This window comes from Toxorhynchites rutilus, chromosome 3, assembly GCF_029784135.1.
Source record: "Toxorhynchites rutilus septentrionalis strain SRP chromosome 3, ASM2978413v1, whole genome shotgun sequence".
NCBI lineage: Eukaryota > Metazoa > Arthropoda > Insecta > Diptera > Culicidae > Toxorhynchites > Toxorhynchites rutilus.
The window spans coordinates 179128840-179141085 of record NC_073746.1 but is presented as its reverse complement, the minus strand read 5'-3'; the positions used below and the strand labels follow the sequence as shown (position 1 = coordinate 179141085).

At 36.4% G+C, this 12246-nt stretch overlaps 1 protein-coding gene across 3 annotated transcripts in view; it reads right to left on the bottom strand.

Moving 5' to 3' along the window:
- The window catches only part of LOC129780047 (titin homolog), a 46097-nt gene extending 34424 nt beyond the window's left edge, over window positions 1-11673 (bottom strand). For all 3 annotated transcript variants that reach the window (XM_055787927.1, XM_055787926.1, XM_055787925.1), the window contains exon 1: window positions 11246-11673. The gene's annotated coding sequence lies outside the window, so the exon portion shown is untranslated. The remainder of the gene's footprint in view (window positions 1-11245) is intronic.
- Between the last annotated feature and the right edge of the window lie 573 nt (window positions 11674-12246).

Below are 12246 nucleotides of genomic sequence, written 5' to 3'. Positions count from 1 at the left end.
GAACCGATCCGATTGAATTTGTATGAATTTGTATTAGAATAATTGATTCTTTATGCGGCTTTTCGCATTGCGGCCAAGGCTAAGTGGAACGCATCTAGGCCGTAAAGCGAGGTATGGGTGTATAAGATTAGTATACTTCCTCACTGTGGTGGCTGAGAGCAGACGACCGATCGCAAAGGGTTGTTCTAAAGGTAAATCATTGTATATCCCACGACGACATTCGAAAAAAATTGTAGCTAGCAAATTACTAAAAGTTTTAAAAAATCCGACAGCTCTGTACACAAATTTTTAGCAAGAACTAATGCTTGCTGAAAATAGTTCCGAATTCAATTTCAAATCGTCGTTGAACTTAAAATAATGTGATTCAATGTTTCTTGCAATCACTAATAATTTAAGTCTATATGTTTGTATATAATTAATATAAATTCCAAAGTGCTCAAAGACAAACAAATTATATTAACCCTTTGCGGTGGGAATTAATTTTCCCTTGAAGGAGTCTCGTCTTTCCACGCTAATAATCTTTTGTTTACACCGGGAACCGTTATCTTTTTTTCATAGAAACTGCGTATTAATTTGTGAACAAATTCACTAGACATTATAATTTGTTTAGAAAAAGTGTAAACTATTACATATGGTCGGATAAAGTATTTAGTATGATACCTTGCTGTGGTGGCTGAGAGCAGACAAACGACCGCAAAGAGTTAAATTAAAAACTGTTTCTAAAACGTCAGATCCCGATGTCGAAACAAAATACCTGTTATGTATTTTGAGTGCCAAATTCAAAGATGTACCAGCATAACGAAGGCTAACGAAAATTATTTAATGATATCAGGCCGTGCCAATTGTCTCCGCTGCAACGCTGCCGGTGAAACAATTACATCCAAATTCAGCAAGTGCCCCTGAGCTTCTAAATAGCGTGAATGCGAAGCATGCAGCTGAAAATAGCAACGGTCCTTGAAGGTGTTAGCCGAGATAAACATTCGAGGATATGCTGCACCCTGGATTGCCACGCATTGAATAAAACAAACGATCAAACGATGCTGGAAATTGTTGTAACACCACCTCGATTTCGTTGTTAAGATCAAGGGCAGGTTAGTGTAGGATCATTGAAACATTTTTTGATCAACGGATAACGCATTATTCTATGTGATTGAAAACAAGTATGATAAATCATAGAAATGTCATTATAGTCTGAAAGGGAGTTGATGAAAATAACCGATCAACCATGTTTGAGAAAGTGGGCAGAAAAGCGAGTGTCAACTTTTGGTTGCATTGAAATCCCACTGGTTCTGGTTTGTTTTGTTTTGGCTGACACTCTTCTACATTTTTGATCCATATTATTACCATGATTAGAGGGTTTATTTACTTTCGTGGTACTGTTCTGAATCATATTTCGGACGCTTAAAGCATTTGATGCAAAAAACAGATTTAAGTTTTATGCACAGGTATTATTTGGTTGATAATTTCATCAAATTAGTTCAATATGTTTTCAAGCTTTCTATTGTGGTACATATTCGATTGAAAACATAAAAGATTATCGAATAAAAATGTTTTTCAATTGAAGCGAATTCGAATTAAACTTCGGAGACTATTTATGAAAAAAGTCAAATTTTGGACACTCATAACTTCATAACTCCATAACTTTTCTTGTCGTTTAAAGCTCAATTTATATTCCTGTACATTTACTAATGCAATAAAATCATCAAACATGCAAAAATAACAACGACTTGCTTTGTCTAACAATGCACTGCAACCTTCTATGCACACACAAATGTCTTGAAATTGTCTACAACCATTGATGGCTTGTAAACTTGTAATAAAACTTTTACCATTTGTTTTTTTTTTTTAAATTAAATTGAAATTATTTTCAACAACCTCTTTTGTGATAATTGCAACCAATTACCTCTATCCCTATTTTGCCAAAATGCCTGTCGTTTATTGATGTTGCTTTATGTTGTAGCTTCATGGTTTAAAATACCGTAAGAATTATAGTACTTAAATGATAATTATATATTTGATTCCAAGTCATTTGTTGTTCAAAGTAATAAAATAATTCAAGGTTATACGTTTCAACTCAGTTCCCATTTTTCTTTCCTCAAGTTTTTGGCGCTTCGTCATATCGATCAACTTCGTCACCGGTTCTGTGTCTTTATTCAACATATCCCAGGACTCGCTTGTGACCACTGCAAGAGTAACGTGAAGCTTACTTTTACCGTTAGTTGATGAGTTGCCAGAACATACGGCAGCATAGGGGAGAATCTACGTTTTTTTCTGTTAGAAGTTCATCTAGTTGCACATTGTCCACTAATTATCCAGAGTCGCTCATCTCTATCTGCTGGTCTGTAGTTGAAAAACGTGTGTATTATTTATACAAGATCTCAAAATAAATATGTTGGTGCATTATATGAATCTACACTTTGCATCCATAAAAAGTCTTAATACTCACATTGTAGTATCACCAATTTCAAGTGTCCGAAATATGAACCGTAGGGAAAATGTTCGATACCAATTTCGGACATTTTATTTTGTAATTTTTTGAAGAAAAAATTCATTATGCTTGATTATTTTTAATAATCATCTGCGAAACACTTACCAAGCAACATCAGCAAACTGATAACCACGATGAGAACTGATGAAACATGAGAGAAGTTTAAATATTGATGAATGGTTAGATTCTACGATAATAAGTAGCGCTGTTAGATTTGTACCTACTATGTTATAATTCGAATGTAATTCTCATTAAAAATGATAGAGAAACCAAGGGTTTACTATAAAGAATCAATTGGGTTGGTAATTCTATAGTTACATAATCAGGGCATTAAGCATTTCAAGATTACAAAGTGTCCGAAATATGAAGCTGTATTGTAACGGTATTGCTCATTATAAAACAAAATTGGTTTTCATAATCTTAACAGAGATTAATTCCAAATTAAAGGCAAATGGAGGAAGCAACCGGAACCTTTCTAAATGATGTTCTACCACCAATGAAACCTATTGCCTCGTCATATTGTGGACTAACCGGCACTCATTCGGAGTTCTTCTATCAGAGTTGGAAATGTTGGGAACGAAAAATGAAAGACAAACGTGAAGCTTGACATTTTCGCACCAAAATCATACCGTTCGAATGAATGGTTCTCTATGGCTGAGAAACGAAACTCCAACCGAATAACCTTCAAATTTGTTTGTACGAAACTTCTCAGTTACTTCAACAGGTTAATGAGCTGGTGAATGGTTGGATATTTTTAATCGAAAATTAGGTTATGAGTTTAGATTGTTACATCAAGTGTCACAATGGAAGATGTTATTCGAATCATCATCCCGGAGGACATGAGTATACATGTGCGTTGTTTCACTACTGACTAATACTTCTGAATCTATGTTTAAACTTTTCTAAATAAAAAATAATATTGTTGATTGAGATTGAGAACCGATTTGAAATATGACTGTTACTCCACACAAAATATGAAGATGAAAGTTTTCTTGTCATGGAAACAGTTTCACGAATGCAATAAATTGTTACCGGATGGGTTTACTGTTATTATGGCATCATAAAATTTGACCCTGGATCAAAACTAAAACGGAACAAACGATTATCGAGCTTGTCACGGCGAATAAACTAATCTTTTTACAGAGACTTTTTTCAGTTTTCAACGATGGATAAATATAATATTGTTCTCATGAATATGAACTGAATATCAGGTAAGTGACCGGGGATACTAAGGGCACTAGAACAGTCTTACTTTTTTGATGAATATACTGTTTTAGATGCAACTGGTTGCGTTCGAGATGAAATTAATTCAGTTTCGTTAGCCTATTCCTAACTTTGGGTTAGCTAACGTAGCATTTAAAAACATGGACAAATTTAACCAATTTTTCATGCGTTCACCTTAACTCCTGATGGTGAGACCACTTGTGCATCACCAATCATTCAACCCATAAGTTTTCAAAATAAATCTGACAGCGCTATCAGTTGAACTGCGAACGTTGTGGCAGTAATGCAACTGCGCTCCCGTTGCGAAGAAAGTGGACATCGTCAAGTACTTTGAGTCCGCTGGGTACGCCCGTTCCGATATTTATAATATTTATCAATCCATTATAATCCATTATTATCAATCTCAATTGAAATAATGGATTCATCGGATACAGGTGATTCACGGCAAGTACGGAAAAGATCATTCGCTCATTTTTCAACACCTAATTATAAATCACTCTTGTATCTGCTTGGAATAATCATGGCGAAAAGAATGCAGCAAGCAATCGTGAGATTGCACGATGAATAATTTTGCACTTTCCAACCATCTTCATTCGGGACTGAGAGTGAACATAACAAAACTGCATGAATACTCCTTTGAAAGGATCGCACGAAACAAAATAACGAGTGAGACAAAATAGACTCAATCTGTGTGTATGTATGATTTTATTTTCCCTTGTACTCTTTTCCTTGTCAGCATTCAAGTGCATTTATTATCGGCAATGTACATGAATCTACCTTCCCGCTCACCAATAACTTGCATTAATATGGCCTTCTGCGTTGACTTAGATCGTTTTATACTAAACACAAAAAATGTCATTGCGATAGTGCACAGGAAACAACTCGATTTCAACTATCTATCTATATTTTACTGCCGTGATCGAGGCTTCAATGATTGTTATTTGAGTGAAAAATGAATGATTTTACAGATACACTCGCTGGCTCAAGCCAAGGTTTCCAGTTTGATTCTCTCACCATCTAACGTCATTCCGAGAGGCAAATGAGGGAATGCAAAATTCTCTGAAAATAGGTAAATTGATGAATCGAGACAGTATTTTTCCGTTAAACTCGAGAATGAACTTTGTGGAGATGATAGGTGAATGTTTTCTGTTTCAAATAAAGTGATGCATAAACGGAGAATAGAAGGGTGAGTTTTATCTGTGAATGAGAATTGTTGAACGATGCGATTTTGTCCATACCTGACCACGACATCGAACACGTTGTTTGGTCGGGTAAGGTTTATTTTGTCGCCAGATTGAATTTAGAAAACTTCCTTCGGGCTGGAGGAAGATAACCCAATGTGCCGATGAGAGATGTGTTGGCTCGGTTAGACCTTGATTACATGTCCCAAATCTATGTTTTCCTTAACACGTTGAGCCCCGACCGAAATAGGGGACCGACAATGAACTTTTCGTCTTGGTAAGCTTATACCCTCAGAAATGCTGACCTACAAGGATTTTTCGATATTTGATTTCGTTGGAAAGTTACAGCCAATAATATGAGGTCACCTCAAGGGATATAGTATTGCTGTACGAATTTTTAAACGCGTTTCTTCCGAAACCATGTTTATTGAACTGGTGGTATCGATATCTCAGGATCTACTCGGCCCATTCGGCTTAACTTTTTTATCAGCATGTAAAAATGAATTATCTAAATCGTTACATAGCCGAGTTTCTGAACAGCGATTTTTCATGAAAAATATTCAATTTTTAACAAAAAGGGCCACCAATTTGGCAATTCTTCGAATTTTCAAAAACCTCTATGTAACGCTTTAGGCATTGTCCTAAAGTTTCAAAATATTCATTGGAATTCGTTCTGCGACCTCGTTGCTTCAGAACCGTTACCACCAGTAAGGTACCGACTTTCAGACAGCATCTACTCATCCAGCTGTCAACAGCGTAATAATCATTATTCGTGCACTCATAAAATGGAAAATGCATCTTCAAATATACCTTAAACAATAATCAAAATAACCGAACACTTCACTTTATTCCTAACATCCGAAAAAAAATCACGGAAATCCATTATTTTTCGACTTTCTAGACAGGGGTCCCCCTTAAGGGGGTAGTACACTTTAAACATCATAAAAAGTATGTGATTTTCACCAATTTTTTGTAAAAAAATCGAGACAAAAACATTCACCTAAATTTTATTTTCCAAAATATAAAAAAAAAATTCCTACGCACGATGACAAGAAATTTAGTGGAGACTCTGGGAAAAACTATTTCATCAAAATCAGATGGACCGTTCCGGAGGTAGAACTCCAACCAGTTTACAAAACTTGGTTTCGAGAAAAAACGCGTTTTAAATTTTGGATCCGCGCTTCTTACGCAAAAACTTAGGTTCACTAATTGGCTTGTAACTTTAGACCGCAACATCGGACAAACCTGGGACAAAAACAACAGTAAAGTAGATATCCCAGAGAACATTTTAGGCCAATTTTTTTTTAAATTTTTTCAAGTTTCCATAGTGTACTACCCCCTTAAACCTATCGATGTTCGTGTGGGATTATCCTTATATCCTTATGCCCTCGCTTTCTTCCTTTGCGAGCAATTGGTCCCCTTGCTATAAACAATAGAATAAGTTGAAATGTGAATACACAATAGATCTACGTCACTCCTGCGGAGCACAGTATAGAAAGGGTTAAACTTATGTAACTGAGCCTGTAAAAATAAACTAATTTATAACAAAAAAAACATCGGGGTTGTTCTGGTTTCCACCACACTCTCTTTCCGGGTAAACAGAGCGATTTCTTGGGTCATTCTTATTTTCACTCCGCTTTTGTGTTCATTACACGGAGTGCATTTTTACATTTGACGATCTGTGAAAACGGGAATGGGTATAAAAAAATTGAAGTGATATACATTCATAGTGAAAACGTAAGTGTGAGTGGATACGGGAATAGGGTCCATTATGTCAAAAATATACCAGGAATTTGTATTTTTAAAGAAATTGCTTTATTTATCGTTCAAATTTATATTACAGGGCGGACTCGATTGTACATAGATGGAGAAATATTTTTTCAAACTATATAAAATCGAGTCCAGAATTGTAAATAATCGAATCATATATAATCGAGACTTGTATAATCCGACCGGCATTCACAAAAGGCCCTTCCTGAAGCAATACACTTTTTCCAACGAAAAATTCAGTCATCGAAATACTGGTGTATTGTAATTACTCTCATTTCGAGCAGCAAATTCGTTTTTATGTGTTCAATGCTGTCAAATCAGGCCATAGGGGAGAGGGAGGCAAGTTGACGAATCGGTAATTTGACCCGTTGTAATGAAAGTAGCGCCCCCTACTTTTTACTGAAGATGCATCATAACAAGGCCAAACTTTGTACTCGGTAACTCTGCCGGAAACGTTATCACAAAAAAAGTGAAAAATAAAAATGAGAAAAATCGTGATTTTGTTATTTTTTCCGTTTTTTTCAAATTTCATTATCCACTTTATGAGAAAAGCTAAAATTTCGAAATAATTTTATACATGATAAAAGTACTCTATTGTACATAATCTGTTTGTTTCCGGCGAGTTTCCATCATGAATTTTTTTTATTGAAAAAGTCGCTTGGGGGCAAGTTGGCGAACTGCAACATTATGTTAATTTTTGGTTTTTTATTGCAGATGGTTAGAACTTATAAGCGAAAAAGAGACCAATATTCGGTCGGACACCAGTTTGGAGAATGTTATGAAAGCTATAGAAGAAGGTTTGTCTATTCTAGGTGCTTCAAAACAGTTCGGTGTGCCAGAACCACTTTGAGACGCTATCGACGAAAATATCCAGACATGGAGGTTAGATTTTCAATTCAGCATTTGCGTTTCCATGTTCTATATGCAAGAAATATTAAATCTGTATCAATTTCAGGATACGTCGTCCAATAAAGGCTGCTTTAAAGCCACATTCAGGTCCAGCGCCGAAGAATTCGTTTGTGGTTAAAAATGGCATAGAGCACCCTTTCAAAGGAACATGCGCTGGACAGACATGGGTTGAAATGTTTATGAAGGCTCAATAGCTATCTTTGAGAAAGCCAAGAAATACCTCAGCAGCTCGATTAATGGCGTTTAATAAAGAAAATTGTGACTTATTTTTTCGAACTTTGGGATATATACGAGCTCAGTATCGTTTTCCTGCGTGTGACCTTTACAGTGTTGATGAAAATGGCATTTTCACTGTTCAAACCAAGGATAAATAAATAATTGTTATTACATTTTGTTGATTTTTAGGTGACCAAACCATATGCGCTAACTTGCCTCCAGGCATTCGCCAGCTTGTCTCCAGGCATTCGCCATCTTGCCTCCACGTGGAGACAAGATGGCGAATTCGACTCTTTTTGCGCAAAGTTTTTGGGTGGACAAGTTTTTTAGTTTTTTTGATAGATAATATGGTACAAAATACTTCAGGCTATATGAATCAGCATAAACATTAAAAAAAATAAATCCAAGATCCAGGGCTCGCCAAACCTTAACGTCGCAAACTTGCCTCCCTCTCCCCTCCCTAATTTGAGTTTTGGAAATAGGAAAAAAGTAACACCCATGTCTCGTCGCCAATAATTATGCGTTGGATGAACGTGGGACCAGAATTTGATCGTTCAAGCAGGTCTACAGCCACATGATTGCGATGGAATTTTTGAAGAAAATTGAGCTCTTTGGCACTGGTTGTGCTGCTACTTTTCTCATGCCCAAAACATCAACCAAAATATGACGAACGGTCTCGTGAGATATATTTAATTCACGAGCTAGCTCTCTCAAACTTAAATGATGGTTTCCGAGCACCATTGCCTCTATTTTGTCGATGTTTTCATCAGTTGAAGTGGTGGATGGTCGTCCATGACGTGGCAAATCGTTCATCTTTTTTCGATAGTCTTTAAACGCCTTATACCATTCATACACTCGTGTTTCCGACATAGTTGTGCCACCAAATGTATTCTGCAACATTTTCAATATATTTGGTTTGCAGCACAAAATTTTACACAATATTTTTCACCAACTGAATTATCCATATCAAAAATCGCCGAGCCAAAAAGAAGTATATTACAGATAGCCGTGCGGGCTAGCTACTGTTCGATATCCCAAACAACCAGAGATCGAATCCCATCGGATCGATTTTTTTTACCATCCTATCAATTTTAAACATTTATATCCCACTCCCACTAAAAGCCAATTGAACAAATTATATTTCTACAAACATAAATATTCTCATATATTCAGAATGCGATTTGTGAGGTTATAATTAAATTTGACGTGATTATTTTTCGCCATTTGTTTTTTTTTCTATGTTTGCAGTAAATCGTGTATTCGTATGACAATAGTCGTATAAGAGGCAAATATAAATCGCTTATTCATCCAAACTAATTCGCGAGCAAATGCTTTGTATATATATCGCATCAACAGGTATACTGCTGTAGAAGAAGGGTGGTATTCATAGCACAATTTGTAATGTAAGTAATGCCGGATATAAAAATGATATGTCAGTATGATAAAATGATAAATCAGTTCTAGTCAAGAGCTCAAACCTCTACCATGTTTCCATTTAGCACAGAACCTTATGTCCTTAACTTGTATATGCCAATTAAGCGCATAATATACCACCCAAAGTTTGGGATATATGCTGCTGTATATACGCTGGTTGTACGATTTAATATTTGCTGAGGTATAGCATAAAACCGATACTTATTACACAGAATTGAGGCTTAATTTGTAGTGAAAGTTAAAATCGTTTTTTTTCATTTTATACGATTTTAGATGTACACAATATATCCTTTGATTGACATTATATATGAATATGCCAAATCATGCAATTTAATGTTTGCTGGGTGAATTAACTACTAATTATTAAAAGTTTTTGAAAGTTTGAATAACAACCATATCAATGTTGGAATTTTTCGAGAACCATAAAATTTGCAATATCGCGAAGGGCAGTTTTTAGCCCCTTGTGGTTACATGTCCTCTGTTGTCAGTTGGTTGTTGTTCTCAACATTTATACTCCGTTGATGACTGCCTAATGATCGTCCGGTTTGATTATTATTGAATGGCGTTAACATTCCCTATGGGTCTTTTGCCGTCTCAACGTATGCATTAATTGGCGTCAAATATTAATACTTAGTTGAGATTTCTTAAGCCAAATAACACGCCTTGAATGTATTCCGAGGGGCAAGCTCTAGAATACGCGTGACCACAGTGCAAGTCGAAGGAAATTTCTTTGACGAAAAATCCCCCGGCCAGAACGGGAATCGAACCGAACACCCAGCATGATAATGTGAGACGCTAAAAACTCGGCCACGGGGTTTGGTTTGATGTTGAAGACTAAAGAGATGATTTTTTCGACATATAATTAAATGCAAAACTTGTAAAAACGATAAAAAAAAAGCTTACTTGTTAATGTTAAACAATGCTTTCAACGATATGTTATCTAAGATTTTCATCAAACAAAATAACAAATTTGTCTCAAACAACTTTTTTTTCAAGCACCCAATACGGAACTTTCATCTTAGGCACAATAAGGGCGGAAGGCTTCTACGCGTATTGCACGCAATTATTATCACACCGTGTTATTAGTTTCCTTTTCCCCCTCACTGCAGACATTCATAAACGGAGTATTTATTGAAAATGAACCACATAATGATCGGCCCGAAATCAATGGTGATAATCGTCACTGCATTCAGGTTAATTAAAGAAGAACAAAACCAAATGCTCGCTATGAAAAGTTCATTATTGCGGCCTGTTCAACAGTCTGTTATAACAGCACAGCAACGGTGTGTAGGCTTTCAACAGCAGCAGCAGCAACAGTTTGTTTTGGGTGGTCCATATCGCATGTTACGTCTGTAGTTTCCAAAACCATATGAACACTATTCAAATGTGAGTATCACTCTTCTATTTATGCGTAATTGCTCTTGTAATGTACGAATCTGGCTCGACACGAAGAACTGAGTGAAAACTCATTTGTGCGTTCCGAATGTTTGAGCTTCTTGTTCGATTATAGATTATAGAGAACGTAGCTATCACAGATAATTATTGCCAGCATAAGAATAATACAGAAGTTCAAAAACCACCAATAAATAATTGTCGAGACGAACAACTGCTTCAAAAATGAATGTATGAATGAATTAAAATTAATAGTATTATGAAAATAATCTTGCCAAGTTCACAACACAATAACAGGATAACATAACAACAAGCATGCGAGAAAAATTCACGGCACTGTTTGTTCTGGGCTAAAATTATCATTTAGATAGCAATTCCACAGCATTCGTATAAATTGATTCACTATGAATATAAAATACATTCTCCTTGGATGAATCATCCAAGATCACGACGAGTAAAAGAATGAAAAGAAAATGTATCCGCATATAGTTTTATTCATAACAACTTGAGGATTTTGAATTTAGAAAAGGCTGTGAGAAGCACACGTTGTTTATAACACCAACAGTAAATCTTCCGATGCGTACATGTTGCTCGCCAACAGTTTGAAAAGCATAAATTCAGAGATTCTTACCGACGCAGAAATCTTTCGTTTCGGCGAATACGAAGATGCTGCTCGCTGGACCAGTTTTCCTTCTGCTTCTTTTGCTACCCTGGGGTCAAGTTTTTCCCCCTTTCTTCCACACAAATCCAATTCGGTCGCACTCTAATCTGCTCACTCGCGAGACAAACTTGCAAGCGATATATCACTAAACAGCAACACAGTAATGGCAAAAGTCTGCACTGCACCTCAAGAACGGAGAAACGTTGAGCACCTCTCTCGCACGTGTTTCTGACTTTGCGCTTCCTTTTTTTTTCTCGACCGAGTGAGACACACCTGTTCACTCCACGACCACCTTCGCTGGACTAAACATTGAAATTCTCTTGGGTTCACTTTTATACACACTCGCCTTGAGCAGATTCTGCTACGAGCTGCCGCTGCTGCTACTGCGAGGGACCTCTCTATCGATCACACAAAGAGGACGCTCGAGTGGAAGCTTAAATACCCTGGCCTTAAGATAACGCTGGAAGAAGAGATCTTCGGGTGGCCAAGAAGATCGGCCCATCGACACAGCCCCGATCGGAAGGCCGAAGATGGTCGCAAAGATATCGGAAAATCCGTACCCATCGTTGGACAATATGAGATGGCCACGGATAATGTACATTGGAGAACTTTTTCACGAAATGCATCGCGTTGGCAGCATCTTGAACAGTCAATGTTCATGCTAACAAAATTATCAACTATTCGCTAGTGAGCAATTGTTCTTTGATGATGGATAAAATATTGATATTGATATACAGAGCCTAACAAAAACGATTGACCATGTGGGCCGGATAGATCACCCAAAATTGTATACATTTTATCGAGGCTTCTCACATAATAGGATATGATTTATTTGCCATAGTTTTTTCTTGTGTCCTCGATAGACCAACGCAACTAATTATCAATAACTTTAATTTATTTATTTTTTGTTTGAATATATTGCCCAGGTCGTTTGTCTTATCTCGGGAAAATTAATAACTTATCTATATCAA